Below are 17,251 nucleotides of genomic sequence, written 5' to 3' on the forward strand. Positions count from 1 at the left end.
CTGGCTGACATCTCAGATTGGAATTGTAGTAGAGTAATGTGTTTCACGAATAATGTAATTAAGCCATTAAATATGGAAAGTAAACTAAGGGGTGAATGCTGTCATTGGCTTTAACACTAATGTCTTAAGAGTTATCCAGCATAAATAAAAGCCTTGGTAAGTTTCACATCTAGTTTGTTTTTATTACTAGGAGCCCGCTACCTTTCATTCTAATGAACATTGTAAATATATGCTTCGATAGCCTTTATATCTAATTACACGTTGCCCACTCCCACTGAACTGGGTTTTATGACACCATGTAATGACTTGCAGTCACTTCTGCATTATGATTTCCTTACAGATGCCATAAAACTGTACCGTACACAATAACAATAATCCTTGGTCTAGTGGGTTTCATAATGTGAGGTAATTGTATTTTGTTTATTGGTGGTTTTTCTGAGTAGGACAATAACTTTTTAACCTCAGCAGTGTTACTTGTCATTATGATGGAAATAATTTAATGCTGTGAGGACCCAAAGCAGTCACAAAATATCACTGATGCACAGAGCTAATTATCTATTCCATGTAAATGTGGTGGAACTTACCCATTTAGAAAATGTTGGACCTTGGCGTTTTCCTGATAAGTATTTTTATTTATGCATTGAAAGAAAGCAATACAATTTTCTTGCTATCAGTGGGAATTTATACTGCGTTACTTAACATAAAGTAGCAGGTACCGTCTTCTAATAGGATCAGGCAATAATAAAAGTAAAGGTAAAGTAGAAGTCAAATCTGATAAACACATTCATCTCACCACTGATGCTGATACAATTCTCCTGGGAACACTCGGCTGTTTTGGCTACAATAAAAAGAAATGTTTGATTTTCTTTGTTTCAGATCCTAAGGGGGAAAAGATATATAAAGGTAGTTGAGAAGGCCATACGCATAATATGCAGCTGTTCTTATACGGGATCTTGCAAGTATCTAAAAGCTCTGTGGCGCTGTTGATTTATATCCCTCTGATGTGCTAAGGTTTAGTATAGCACAGTGCCACATTTACAGTACCTTTACACTGTACCTATTTCCCTTATACCAAATATAAAATCAAAAAGTATTTTAGAGTATTATGATTAATAAAATGGCTCCAGTTAGCATTCTGTTTAATAAAGTGCAATCTTGCGATGTTTTGTTTTGCGATTTGTGAACAATGCAGGTGGAACACCAACACAGTAAAATTCCCTATTTTCAAAGAAGCAGAATGCAAGTCAACTAAGCTACCAAAATAAAGTAAATGGAATGAAAAAAGTATTTTATAAGCAGGTACCTTCTGAGTCACTCAAGTAATTCATATTCCACCAAGGATAGATTCATTTTTCAGACTGCTGGACTGACTCAGATGCCTGGTTTTTCCACTACTATGGTAAAATGGACAGTTTACAGCTAAAAGCAACATTTCTAAAAAATGAGCACAATAAATAGGACCTGTGTGTAATTTTGTATATTGTTAGATTGTACAGCGCTGCGTACCCTTGTGGCACTTTATAAATAAAGTGTAACCTCAATTTAGCTCAATGGCTGCCTTCCCGGACTAGTACCAGTAGAACATGGGTTATACTGTACTCTCTTACCCAGAATGGGCCTTCTCTAGGTGGAAGAGGAAGGTGAGGGTGTTGTACAACTACACCTCTCTTGCTTCTATGCAGAAAAATTAAAACAGAGGGCACCAGAGGTTCTTGCAAATAACAAAGTAATAAGTGTTTATTGAACATCCACAGGGTTACACACAATACAGCTTCAGAAGCCAGTGGTACAGGCAACACATACTGAGTGTATATACAGACCGACACTCCCCTGCGGGTAGACTTGCAGGAATCTCCCTTCACCTCTGCAACACACCTCGTAGTGGATCCCTCAGGGAATTCTCTATCCTGATTCACTATTCACTTGGATCCCTACACTACAGACAATGTGGCCTGGGAGAGATCTCTCCAAAAACTGCAAATCCTATGCAGGAGCTCAGAGCTGCTCATTCTAGCTTAACCCTAACTGCCTTACACTCCTAGAGTGGTACTATAAAGGGAGCTAAACCTGCCACTATCTAATGCCTCATTCACGGCGCCCTGTTCCCCGACTTCACTGGGCCTGGGCCCATGCCCTGGGCTCACAGCACATATCCACCCTGTTCCTCAGATGGAAGCAAACAGGAAGATGCCACTCCTTTCCCAGCACTATACCAAAGTGAGTAAGGAAGTGGTCACCATACCTTCTAACCAATAGTATACATATGTTAATGAACTCACTTAGATACATTCCCTTCTGCCCAGCAACTAAGGGAACTGAACCTGTAGGGATTTAAAGCCATAAGGGCCATTTAACCATTAATACTGACTGTAGATATTAGTATCACAATAACCTTGGATACTATGCTTGTTCAAGAACCCAAGTTGGCTGCCTCTACCAACTTTCCAATTGTTTTTTGTTCTGGATTATATTCTCCTCCCTTAAACATCCTGGATTCCTACTAGACTTATAACCTGTAAACAGTCTCCATGTACCTGTCTATTGAGCAGCAGTGCATAATCCCACACAGTCTGTCCTGTGACCACTTTTCAACTTGCAATCTTATTACTCTGCTCAACAACAGTGTAGCCTCCAGCACCAGAGTCTGTTTATTTTCTGTCTCTTTGCGACTAGTAACTCTTTGCTTTTCTCCATATTTGCTGTATCCTGAATGTTACTGAACTGCCAGAGACTTAAGTTTTCTAGTGCTGTCTTCAGTATAACCACAAAAATGATTTCTTACATTGCCTAATAAATGTCAAGATATTACCCTACTTTAGAAATCCTTTTCTTGCTTTTTTCCCCTATTGCTGCACTACCAGAGAACTTAGTTGTTCTTTTCTGGATAATAGCAATGCTTCTTCTAAGCTGTGCACACAGATTTTGAGGCCAGTGCACACAACAAATTGTGGTGCACACAAAATATTTTGTAAAAAAACACTTGTAGCCCACCCTAGCGTGATACCAATATTTAAGTAAGGGTAACTCCAGCCTTTGGTAAAATGGTAAAATTGTTAAACAATAAGATCTTTTTTTATTGAGTAAACAAGCTGCAGGAATCTGTATATAAATGATAATACTAAGGCAACAGTATATTATAAAACAGTAACACAATTTCAATAACTTGTATATAGAGTATGCAGCAAAAAATACAATATTATACTAACTCCTTTAACTTAACTCCCCTGTCACAGTTCCAAATAATTTGTGCACATTGGGGCCCTTATTAAGTCTCTCAAATTCAGTGGCTAATGGTGCTATTCCTTTATTTTGCAAGTTAGCATATAACAGCTCTTTTACAGGTGCTAGTCCAAAGCTGGGATAGCAGGGTCAGCTTCTCCCTGTAGCAGCTTCCCCTTGGGTCAGGATCTCTGCAGATGGCTCTCTCTACCCCTCTGGCAGTTTTTTGCCCAAAGCAGGGTCAGCAGGTACTCAGCAGTCAGAAGTGTCTCCCCTGACTCACATCACTCCCCTTATATAGCAGTCAGAGACACCAGTCCTCCACAATCATTTTGCACCTTTTCAATGATTGGTGGCATCAAAATCCCAGCAGGGTCCTTAGTTCGGATACATGCTGGAAAGTAGTCCAGTTAACTAGCCATATAAACACTATACAGAGAAATGCAGGGTTCTTGTTGCTGTTCATTTTTCTTGCTTTAAATTAGGGGTGTTACACACTTGATTTTGCATTTATTATGATGTGACCACACAGTTCTTAAAAATACGCAAACAAGTTTAAAATGTGCATACAAAATAATTTTTTATGAACATAGCCAAGAAGGAATTAGAGGGAACATTTATTGGCAGCTATGTAGCCAGAGATTATCTTGCTTTGAGATTGTTTGACTGAAATTGCCAGCTGTATAGCAGTGCTGAACCTACAGGGGACCAAATCAATACTGTTGAGATCCTGGACAGCACTTATTAATAGTCAAGTGAATTTAAAGACAAACATGAAACCACTTTTGGTTCTAAATGTTTTCACTTTAGAACCAAAATTTGTTTCAATTTTTTTTGTCTTTAAATTCACGCAGGGGTTGAAATGCTGAAAACCAGTAGAATAATATTAAAAACTGCTACCAAATTTATGTGGAGGATATAAAAATAGAAAACCTTCATATAAAGTAGTAATTTAATTTATTATAACAATCAAAAACGATTATACTGTCAAAGTTCGAACTGAGCAGAGGTTGAAACATTGGTGAAAACGCTACCAGCCTGGAAGGACCATTACACTGCTGTTTGTATATTTACTGGTTATTTAGTATGTTGTTTAATGCTATCAGGTAAACTCCTCCTATATGGCTTGGATAATCTCAGCATTACTTACTCATTACTGCACTTCTCTTATTGCACTCTAAACACTTAACAACAGATTCAAATATATAAACCAGTTAAAAATCTTAACACATGACCACCCCAATCTGTTTTTCCCATGGCAATAGCTTGCTCACCATGTCTACCTGATTCTCTCTCTCTCAGAGTTCTACAAGGCTCTTCTTAGGCCCTGCAGTTCTCACTCAATACAACTTTTCTAGTAAAAAGTATTCAGTCATTTGGACTTAGTGCCACCTTTATGCTGATGACCCATATCTGTCTTCTTACAGAATGCCCTTCTGCTCCCTCTGCATCTGTTAAAAAACATCTAGATAATATATAGAACTCACTCACAGACTGAGTAAGTTATACAAAATAAAGAATCAATTCACAGACAAGCAACACCTATAATAATATCAGTTATCCTGTTGTAAGAACATTTGGGAAAGATGCATCCTAGAACATTTCCTTTTTGATTGCTCTATAGTCTCTTTTCCGAGCCAAATGTAAGCAGGTCTTCACAACTAAAGTACAATTCAGGACACGACTTCAGCTTGGGTATTTGAGTTTAGCTCATCCACTTGAATGGTGCTGTTTACTTTCAGAACACAAAGTACATCCTGAATACAGAGCTACCATTACAGACATTTCTAAAAGAACATTTGATAGAAAAAAAGTGTACAGTAAACAATAATGATTTCCAAATGTTCTTGCGGGATGGTTACAAAGAGGCAAAATGACATGAAAATGGTTCTTTTAGTCACAATGGCATTTTTGTCTACAGCTGAACGCTGATGACTGAACTCATCACATCTCGGTTTTCAACCGCAGTTCAGGAACGTTTCAACAGCTACTGAAGATAATGGCTTGAATTCTACCAGCTAAATGTTTATTGCCGCTTGGAGAATAATTGAAGGATGTATAAATTGTTGCAAGGTTCTGTAAACCAGTGTGTAACAACAAGGGTTTCCAAAGCCCAGAAATTCTTTGCTTCTGTTATATATATTTTTTATTATGTTTTTTTAATCCTACCCTTTATAAATCAGCAGGGTATAAATACTCCTGTTTCATTGCATTAGATAGTTTGGTTATTATGAAGTTAAACTGTAGCAAGTACATTAAAGATTTTAATGCTGCAGAAATGTATCATTTTAGCTTTTCAGAATATGTCTCTGTTGCTTGAAAAAGCGAACAAATCCCTTTTCTTGCAGTTCTGACCTCAAGGTGGCAATCAGATTCTGTCTTTAATCACCAATGTGTATGTGCTTGTATTAGTTCTAGTAAGGCAAAACCTGTATATCTCGCTATGTCAAACATCAAAATATATTGTATATTGCTCTCTTATGAACACATTGGAAATACATTGGAAAGTGGAGTTATATTTAGCTAGAGGTGACCCTTTTTGCCTTAAAAACATAAATCCTTTTAGTTTATGTTTTTGATAACAATGTGATTCTTTTTTCTCCAGAAGAAAAAAATCAAAACTCTCAAATATTTTCTGATTTGGTAAACAAGTTGCAGTAAAGGAAAGGACCTACAGACATTCCACATTTTCCAAATTCTGTATGAATAAAGAATAAATCAGTAATGGAATTTCTATATGCATTATCCTTCAGCCTGGGTTCTTTCCAATTAAAAGTAATTTCATCTTGGCCTTTTTTCCATTATTTCAGCATAGTGCCTTCGAGCTGAGCAGGTTATTTCATTTAATAGTTGTGGTTTTTATCTGTTTTATCTCTTGTCTTCAATATGGGTGTACTCTTATTAGTAACCATTTCAGCAACAATAATAATATGAATAATACTGACTACCTATCATTCTGAAAGATCTGCACTATTTATTGATATTTGCATAACAGTTGTGGTAAAATTGCCACATTACCTCTAGGTGCTAGAGGCAATGATATTCTCCTATTTGACTTGAAATTCTCAGCAAAATGGAACATTCTCTTGTGCAATATCATTTTTGTTTTTATGTTACTTTTGATTTCCTATACCTCTGTCTTTTTGCTTTAGTCATTGCCTATACACTATTAAGCACACATACTTAACCCATCGCTATCCTGTATATCTGCTCCAAATGAAATGAAAGTCCTTATATAACACTTTGGTTCTCTGCTAATAACTCACTTTTCTAATCCCTTGTGAGAGGCATCAAGGTGACTTTTCTCTCCACCTAGAAATAAGCACCAGTGCTAAACATTGTTTGTTTATTCCTCTCCTCCTGTTACCCAGAATACAGCTGCAGATTACATAAATACAGTAATACAATCTGTTATATAAAACAGACCGTATAGCAGTATTGAGAATTGACTAGGCCTTTATAAAAAGGGACCTCACAATTTTCACATTCAGTCAAACAATGTCTTTTGGTTTTGAATATACATTTTGCACTTTATTTCTGCATTTCTGTCCCAACATTATCCTGAACCCAGTTAGAGCATACAGACATTCAGAGAGAGGAATGTATAAACCACAAATGCATATAACACACAAATTTGCTAAGAAAATTGAAAGGGGAATAATGCACACCCTATTTACCATAAGTACAGTACCAACACTGAGCACAGTTTCACTCAGTTGGCTTATGCTAAAAAGTACAGGGGCCATTTACTATACTACAGCTGGGATGCAGGTTCATGTGCACTAAGAGGCATGCCATTGTGCCCCTTACTACTCATTTACTCAGCACTGATGCACTCAAATGCACGTTGTGCTGGATTAAAAGCCTAGTGCGAGGCTCACAGTGCAGATCTCTCAGGCTCCTGAAATTAATTAAGCTGTGGCTTAATAAAAATGGCTATGGCCTCAAGTGACAATGAATGACATTACTATATCTACTTTTGTAATTGCAGCTATGTGTACACCATAAGGGACAGGTTTATGGGATTCTATGGGATATTTAGAAGCATATTTATCAACAGGTGAAAGTTAGAGTTCACCGATTAATAAATAAACTTCTTAAAATCCCATAGGACTAGAACATGGGTGAGTTTTTATGTGTTAAGCCCTAAACTCACATTTTGCTAAATCTGCCCCAAGGGTTGATAACGAGGGCCAGGAAACACACAATGTGTGACTAGAATATAGTCAGCTGAGTTTTATAGATGCCTAAATATGCTGTGTTTGAAAAACAGTCAATTTTAGGACAGGAATTAAGAATACAGGGTTATCAGAATAAAGCAGGCTGCAATAATAACCTGGAGTTACCTAACACCTACAGTAGCTATGGTGGTAATGTAATATCTTACAATTTCTCTGATCACAAGATCACTATGTATCAGAATCAAATATGACTTCTGTCAATCAGCAGTAGGACATATACAGAAATTGGAATAAATGCCCTGTTCCAAAATATTGTTGTGTGCAGTGCATAGTGCCTACAACTAGTCAAATATAGAAAATCCATTGGGGGCAATGGCACAAGTAGCAATTCTAGATGTTTTTGTCACCCAGGTGATTAATAGGGCCTTGAGCAAGTTAAAAAGCACCTGGAATTGCTGACAATTGATTATACTGCTATCTCCTGAAATTGTGTGTACTGTCGTCAGGTGACAGTCACTTAGAAATGCTGACTGCTGTGTTTCTGAGTGCCTCGACTGACCTGTGGGTTTACCTGCAATTTAAGATGATTGCTATTCAAATCAATGGAGAGCAGTTACAGGCTTTTTGTTGCCCACCCACTGAGCGAATTATCCACTGAGCGATACTAAACCTGAATGCATGTATGTCATTTTGCTACAGTTGGTATCATTGTGTGGTATTATTGTTCTGGTAATAACGAGTTAAAAAATGAACAGTGGATCAAGGTAAAGTTTGCTAGGGATGCACTAAATCCACTATTTTCAGATTCGGCCAAACCCCGAATCCTTTGTAAAAGATTAGGATACGGAGAGGTTAAAAAGAATCACGTGCAGCCAGGAGCGTGGATTCGTCCAAATTGGAATCCTGCTGAAAAAGGCTGAATCTTGGCCAAATCACGAACAGTATCCTGGATTCAGTGCATCCCTAATGTTTGCATTTTTGAGATTTAATTTCTTGTTTCAGACCCTAACTGGACTGGTCATTGTGGCTCTTTCCTTAGCTTGAGTGCTCACCATTCTTGTTTCTTATTCAGTCAGGCTATGCCAAGGCTTAGCGTTCAAACTATCAGTTAAAAGAAAATGTGTTCCTTAAATGATCTATTTCACATCTTGGATTACAGCTATGAGCCCCCTTGGCCTCTGTATTGTCCAGCAGAGATAAATATCCCTGTAGATTTAGATAAACGTGACAAAAACCATGGTTATGCTTTATAATAAAAAAAATCCCAGGATACTATGCCCTTTAAAAGAGATATTATTTTTGTGCTTAAAAAGACAGTGTAGAGCCCTTTTCAACATGCACTCAATGAATAGGGCTTGTGCTTTTTTTCCTACTGTTTTAATTAAGAAATATTTATGGTTTTAATGGCACTAAATAAAAATGTGAAGCCTATTTCACTTTAAAGGCACTGATACAACTAATTACCAGTTCACAGAGAGACCCCTGAAAATGAGTTGCTCAAAGGCTGCTGCTTAGAGAAGGGAGGGGTTTGTTTGTTCAAAGGTAGATAGGGAGCTCTGAATAAATTATCCTTATTAAAAAGGTAGTGGGTTAAGTTAGAATAGCCCGATTTTCAAATTAGTTCTTTATAATTAAAGCATTTGCCAGAATGTAATTTCAACACAAGTCATATTTACCGTGTTAATTTTTAGCAGATTTTTAGATATAGTTATACTGTACCTTTAAAAAAAAAAAATTTAACACACAAATGTAATTACAATATGATTCCAAACAAATTATTTTAACTTTGTTTTTATTATTCTTTTTCATAAATCATTTAAATTGCCTGTAAATTCAGTCTCCTGGGTTAAAGTCAGAATTACTTATTGACTACTTTTGATACAAGAGATGTTCTCAGCAGTACCAAATCAATGTATTATCAGCTGCATCAGTGTAGCTCTGTAAAATGCATCAGTCATATGAAGACTGCAGATGGAATTCTTATTGCCTGTGTCTATGCCTCCTTCACATCATCATCAGGAGTATGAGCAGGTCAGTAAGGATTGGGCAAAGGTAAACAGCATGGTCACAATGCATTGGACTTAAGGGGCTTTTTTTTGTTGATGTTACTTGCAATAAATATTAGACCCTGGCCAGTTCATAGCGCTACAGGCAATGTCGGACTGGCCTTCCGGGGACCAGGACTTTTCGCAGTGGGCCCTGACCTGAGTAGGCCCTTTGCCCTTTCTGGAGCACAGATCAATAACTCTTTCTTATCTTCTCCAGGTTTTGCTTGTGTTTCATTTATTGCCACCCGTGATATAAAAGAGTTAGTTTAAGGGTTAGGGAAATGACCCACACCAAATTTATTGCCAAAGATAAGGTCACAATAATAATAATTTGAATGGTTTTTCTCAGTAAGAAGGAAAGGTTTTAGGGCTCTGGCTGGTGGGCTCTTGGTGTCCCAGTCTGACTCTGGCACCTGTTGCTGACAATATGATACTTAGATGGGGCTTATGGGTCCTTGTAAGCCGTATGAATGTAAAATGGGCGAAACAGGGCTTGATCCAATATTAGCTGTTCCTAAAGCCATTCATAATTTCATTTGAAATATTAACCCAAAGGATTTCCTTTTATAGAACATTGCATTGCGTTTATTATGTAGATTACATTGTATACAGGGCCAATGTGATGCCTTCACCTTCTATATACTCATTATTTTTCTGTAGTGGTGAAACAGAGGCAGCATTCTGTTCCAAGGTTAAAAATACATAATAACTTAAAACATGAAAATATAAAAAAAAATAAAAATGAATAAATGCTGAAAAGAGGATTGCTTAAAGGGGAACTCCACACTTTCACACTGAAAGGAAATGTAAAATATAAAAACTTTCCAATATACGTTAATTCAAATTTTAGAAGGTTTCAACATTTTTAAAATTATTTGTAAATGTAAATGCTATTGAAAGCAGTAGCTGCCTGGCTAGTTATATGTTCTGCATTAGCACTGCTGCGTCTCTCCTCTGAAACAATGTAGCAGAAGCAAGTTAATTAACAGACTTTGGGAGGGGTTGGAGAGAACTGATGTCTGCTATATTGTTTCAAAAATCATAACCAGCTGGTCTTATCTTTCTATTTTGTGTGGTTTTTGGATTATCTCCATTTCTATTCTGCTTCTCTCTAACCTGAAATGTAAAATTCAGCATGGTTGGAGACAGCAGCCAAACTCAGCAGCGAGGAAGCAGATTTATTCTGAGGGTCGAGTTTATTGTTATCATTTTTTTCTCTGCATCTTTCTGATAAGCCACTCAAAAGATGGCCTGACAAATTCACAATATGGTGAGCTCCATACACATTTTGGATTACAATTTATTTTCATTTGTTGAGTATTAAAATGTTTCATTTAATGATCATGGTCTAACTGAACTGTAATGATTTCAGATATCAATGTATTCTGCCACATATTCAATTACTTTTGAGGGCTCATTCATAGTGATGAGCGAATGCGAAATGCATTTGTTGCCCGCGTCCATTTTTTTTGTCGCCTTTGTTGACAAGGCCGCGTCCAATTTTAATTCGACTGCGCCCTTTTCTGACACGACCGTGCCCTTTTTGTAGCCGCACCCGAATTGACCTGACCATGCCCAATTTGACGCACGGCAAAAAAAATTTCACAGAAGTTTTGCGAAACAATTCGTCAATGGCGAAATGCAGAAATTCGCTGCAAATCCATGCCTGGTGAAAAAATTCTCTCATCACTACTCATTCACAATGCCCCACACAATGTGCAAAGTATAAAAAAGCCCACAGTTAGCCATTTTTTTTATTTTACACACAGTATGGGACATTGTGCTAATAGCCACAGGCCTCTGTGTTTTGTTTCCGAATGTAGAGACCTGCAGACTGCTCTTTAAATCAAGTGCCCACGCCCCTAATTTAAAAATGGAGGGCGGGGGAAGCAGGTAGCCCTCGTCCCCTCCTGCCCTTATCTTATGTGTTATTTAGATGAGCAAGGGAGGTAGTGGTTGGAGGCCTTACCTCTCACTCCAAGACAGACAGTAAGGACAGGACTTGAGTGCACCTTGTGACACTGCTGTTTGCAAGGAGCAACATATTACTCTCTGTGCAAAGCAACAGCAATTTGGGAAGGAGCAAGGGCTGCTAAATTAGTACTAGGGGGCGCAAAGTTGTGCCCACCCTCCATAGCAAATCAGCCCTATATATTCTTAGTTCATGCTGCTTTGTGCATCTTCCCTATGCTAACTAGTTTTAGCTCAGGGGGCTATTGGGGATTTTGTGCTTCAGACACATGACGTACAGTACATACTGCTATTTTAATGCAGCTATTTTAATGATTTTTAAATTTCTCTTCCTCTGACAATTGATGTCAATAATCTGATGAAGGGCTTGTCTAACATCACCCACTACATTGATAATAAACTAAGAAAGGGCCATCAGAAACCCATCTAATAAACTATGCTTTTAGATGTTTTTTGTGGCAATCTTCTAGGTGTTTTAAAAGGAGTTTTGAAAAAGAGTCTTATTGCATCTTTATTATCAAAATGGGTGGTGGTTATATTCCTCTACAGGTAGTGCTTTTTTTTAGATGTTTGGGGCTTAATTTTGAGGTCCAACATTTGGGCAAACACCCTCTTACCTAACAGCAGGTTTATCAGCCATTCAGTTCCTACATTACTGTGTCTATGAAAGCGAGTAAGTATTTCTTTTGAATAGCCTGATTTTCAGGCTGAATTTGCATCAGTACCAGTACAAGCAATTAAGCATTCTTCCTAAAGTTCACCCTAACTGGACTTTAGATCGAGCCACACCAACCACTACTCTAACCCCCCACTAGGGGGTCCAGCACCCCTGTTTGGGAAGCTCTCTCCTGCAGTATCTTTGGTCTGCCTGTAGAACAATGTTCCTACCATATTTCCCCCATAGACAGGAACAGTTCTTTCTATATCCTTTAAAGCACTATAGAAAACTGTAGAATGCTAGTGTAGGTTTGCATCTATCCAAAACATATCTGTAACCTTGTTTAAAGTAATGGGGGCCTTAATTATCACATGTTGGCTGTTAAGGGAGCTTAAATCAAACAAAGTCAGAAAACTACTGCACAATAACCTGTATGAGAACTGCTGTTACCTTCATTTACTGTTCCCTGCATTTAGAAGTGGAACTTTTACCCTCATTACCTACATTTCCTTGCGTCATTTTTTCTATAGTTTTTATTTGGAAAATGGTTGTACATGGAATTTTGCAAATACTATCCTTTTTCAAATAACAGAACTAAACAAGACCTGTATAGTATATTGTTAAAAGCAGGGGAACCCAATGGCAGATGAAATTCAAAATGTAAAGTATAAAAATACAGTACAGGTATGGGAACTGTTTTCCAGAATGCTCGGGACCTGGGGTTTTCCAGATAAGGGATCTTTCCATAATTTGGATCTCCATAACTTAAGTCTGCTAAAAATCATTTCAATATTGAATAAACCAATTAGGATTGTTTTGCCTCCAATAAGGATTAATTATATCTTAGTTGGGATCAAGTACAAGGTACTGTTTTGTTATTACAGAGAAAAAGGAAATCATTTTTAAAAATTAGAATTATTTGTTTTAATGAAGTCTATGAGAGATGGTCTTTATGTAATTTGGAACTTTCTGGATAATGGGTTTTCGGATAAGGGATCCTATACCTGTATATATACAAATAAATGCTTGTGCATCTGATGCTGTTCAGTGTTTTGGTAGTCTTAGTGCAACAATGCAGCCAGCAGCCATTTTAATTTCTCTATAATCTCTTAAAATTATATCTGGTTTTAAACTGAATGTATGAGGCCATAGGTTTCAAAGCAAAATAAATAATTACAGGGTTAGCAGAGCTGTTTTTTTAATTTGTCTTACCTTTTCTCTTTGAAGGCTGTTTTTTTTATAGCAAATGTTAATCCTTAAGGCATCTTGACTGCAATAAGAGGAGGGAATGTAAAGGAGAAAAAGCCTTAAAGCCGTTGTTTAATTTCTTTACTGCTGAAGGGTACATAGTGCATTCTGAAGTAATGACTTACTGTGATGAAGAGCCCTCAGGCAGAGAAAGATTGAAGCAGGTGCCACTGCACAATGGTAGAAGAGGCATCTGTTCCTATGTGAATATCTATTCACTATGTGCTATAGAATATATCCTGAAACCGAGCAGAAGAATAAAAGTCTTTCAAAGACATCAAGGACATTGGAGCAGTGAAGTAAGAGAGTAGTTTTCCTACTGATAAGTATAAAGAAAACACATACAGTAGAGTAATCAAGTGGCTGCTTGCAGCATAGTGACTTCGCTTCTTACGAAAATATTGGCCTTGCATGTAGAACAAAACAAAATGTTATATTTAAACTTGTTTCATTTAAAGACAACCCTGGGTTTTAGAAAAGGTTTTTGCAGACGATAACTTTGCTACGGGTGACAATTTTTTTTTGGTTACACAATGAATTGTGCTGAATTTTTTTACCTGTTTCACAAAATAATCTGTGTATGGAGAAACGCGGAAATTTGCCGCAAATCCATGCCTGGCAAATTATTTCACCCATCACTACTCAGTAGATACAGGTATCTACCAAGTTTTAATTAGGTTAATATGCAGATTAGCCATTTTCTGTAGTAATTATACTGGCATATGGGACTTGTTTTGGTAAAATTGGTGTGGTATTTGGGTTAAACAGCCCCCTTAGTTATACAATTATGTAAGCTGCGATTGACTTTATGTGCCAATAAATTTCCTACAAACTTGGCACCTAGTTATTGTATACAGGCTTAAGGCCAATTCGGCAGCTTATCTGCCCATGCATGGGCACCAACGAAGGACCTGCCCGGCCATCATCTGGCCTGAAATTGGGCTGATCTCGATCAGGCAGGTTTGATTTTTGTTTGGTTATACCATTTGTGGAAACTACAGTCTGGTAAGACTTGGTTTGTTGAACTGTTTACTTCCAAATGCCGTGTGGGAAATAAAGCACAGGCAGCAGCCTAATCATTTTGGTTGCAAACCAGAGTTGCCTGTCTCATCTGTGAAGCCCAAATTTCCATCCGCTACCGGCTGCTACCAGTTAAACCCCCACACTTGTTAGAAGATTAACATCTGGCATGCAAAAGGTCTTACATTGCAAATTGGGACATGAACTTTAAAAACACTGAAAACTAAGGGGCTGATTTACTAAGACACGAATTCGAATCCGAATAGGAAAAATTGCCATTGGAAAACAAACATTTTGTGTCTTTTTCGTATTTTTTGCGATTTTTTTCGGCGCCTTTACGACTTTTCGGAAATTGTCGCGACTTTTTCGTTACCAATACGATTTTCGCGAAAAAAACGCAAGTTTTTCGTAGCCATTACGATTCGCTCGTATCTTGTCGCGACTTTTTCGTATTGAGCGCTCCTAAGCGGCGGCCGAAACTTTCAGACTTAGCATGATTTTGGAAGCCTTCCATAGGACTCAATGGCACCCTGCAGCTCCAACCTGGCCCAAGAAAAGTCACCATACTGAAGCTTGAATGAATCCGAACGCTACGAAAAAATCGCAACATTTTGCGCAACTTTCGGAATGGCTACGAAAAAGGCGCGACTTTTCGCGCAAGTTTTAACGCTACGAAAAAATCGCCAGATTTTACGCAACATTCGGATGGCAACGAAAAAGTCGCGATAATTTTCCGAAAAAATCGCGAAATACCGATCATTACGAAAAAAACGCAATCGGACGCATTCGGCCGGTTCGTGAGTAAGTAAATGGGCCCCTAAGTATGGAAAATCAGAAAATCAGGAAAACTGATGGAAATCAGATTTATTTATTTCATACCTAGGCACTAAGCTCACCTCCTTCTACAAAAGACTGTATACCTCAAATGTTTTAAAAAAAAATATAAAAAAGGGCATAATCTACAAAGTGAAAAGTCTAAATTAAGAACATAAGAACAATTGTCCATTGTCCATAGTTCCCATTTGTTCACCATAAGTCATTCAAAAGGCAAGTTATAACAATAACAAAATAATAGTTGTGAACATAGTTACAGTAAATCCAATCATGTAACAATAAATCATTATATTACCCTAAATGAAAAGAAGAGGGGCATCGATACATTTCCTTGATGTATATTTGTTCAATTGGTTTTATCTGTAATAAAAAGACAAATTAGATAACCAACCACATCACATTCTGCCACTTATGACGCATGGGGATTATATTTTTGGATCATGTTAATTGAGCAACGATGTTAAATGGAATCCTTAGCAAGCACAAAAGACATATACATTCCCTGTAATTTAGCAGCCATGAGAAGCAAGAGAGCAGATTACAGGAGAATTTATAGCACAACCATTTGTATTTTCTCAAAAAGTGCCTGTATAATTTTATAAAATCTGTATATCTGTATACTTTATACTGGATTCATGTCCTAAGAATAAAGCCCTATGTTTTGTTTACTTCTTTACTTCCACTAAAACATCAATGCAAGAAAAAAGACAAAAAGAGACTCGTTTAACCTATTTTCAAACATCCAACTGAACTATATTCTTATATATTCTTCTTTGTGGATGACTGGACACCAACGATAAACTTAAAATGCTGATTAAAAAACGTGTGCCATTGGTTGTTACATGATGAATTTTCTTTCACATTTCCCTTGCAAGCTTGAAGGTACTCATAACAGATAATTATGTTTTGCATATCAATTACCTCTGCTGGCTCAGAGGAAAGAGCTGTGTTGATGCACCATTTATTGTTCATTCTCTTTGGACTGTCTAGCCCTACATTAAATAACAGGTAATGTACCAAGATGAATAACGTAAACAAATATAATTTTTTTGGGATTCTGGCAACTGTCAGGCTAATGATTGTGGGGAAGCTCAGCAATTATGTTTATTGGCGTGTCATTTTTTTTAGTATTAACCTATTTTAGTGTTTACTGATATGCCTTTGTCCATATGCTTAAGAGACCAGGGAATGCACTAGGTATTTTAACCTGAACATGACTTGAATAATCTTTTAATGCTTCATTTGCATTTTCTGAGATGTTCTACTTATGGATCATAGTTACAAACCTGGATAGCCACACTACTACCAGGGCCTCTTAAAGAGGTTGTTCACCTTTGAGTACATTTTAGTATGATGTAGAGAGTAATATACTTAGACAATTTGGTCTTCATTTTTTATTATTTGTGTTGTTTTAATTAGTTCACTTTTTGTTAAGCAGCTCTCAAGTTTGGAATTTTAGTAGCTATCTGCTTACTAGGGTCCAAATGACCTTAGCAACCAGAGAGTGGTTTGAATGAAATATGAATAGTAAAGGGTCTGCACAGAAATATAATCAAAAGTAACAATTATAGCTGCAATTACAGTTGTAGCCTCATAGAACAATAGTTTTTTGGCTGCTGGGCTCAGTGAACCCCATTTGTAAAGTGGAAAGAGGTAGAAGAACCAGGTAAATAATTCAAAAGCTACAAAAACTAAATAATAAAGACCAATTAAAAATTTGCTTAGAATTGGCCATTCTATAACATAATTAAATGCTGTAATGTTTTATAACCTATAATGGTTACCCCCACATCTCTATTAATAAACGGAGCTACCCATAAGCTGTAGAGCAGGTAGGTAACCCATTTATTTAGCCAACAATTATCATGCCAACACTGCAATGTATTTGTACAGTTCCATTAACTACTCTTTTTATGACCCTCTCAGAGAATAAATGCAATTACTTTTTAGCAAATACCAGAGGAATCTGCAACTTAAAATCAGTAAATAGGAGGCCACCTAGAGAATGCTTAGATATCCTTGGCATTCAAGTTGATTTCAAGAACTCAAATTGTCCTTTGCAAAATGGGAAA

The 17,251-nt window shown here is 37.1% G+C and overlaps 1 long non-coding RNA gene across 1 annotated transcript in view; it reads right to left on the minus strand.

Moving 5' to 3' along the window:
* Nucleotides 1-606: 606 nt before the first annotated feature.
* The window catches only part of LOC105946529, a 65,322-nt gene continuing 48,677 nt past the window's right edge, over nucleotides 607-17,251 (minus strand). Inside the window, exon 4 of the long non-coding RNA XR_001169966.3 lies at nucleotides 607-879. This is a non-coding gene — a long non-coding RNA (uncharacterized LOC105946529). The remainder of the gene's footprint in view (nucleotides 880-17,251) is intronic.

Source organism: Xenopus tropicalis, chromosome 2 (assembly GCF_000004195.4).
Source record: "Xenopus tropicalis strain Nigerian chromosome 2, UCB_Xtro_10.0, whole genome shotgun sequence".
Classification (NCBI taxonomy): Eukaryota; Metazoa; Chordata; class Amphibia; order Anura; family Pipidae; genus Xenopus; species Xenopus tropicalis.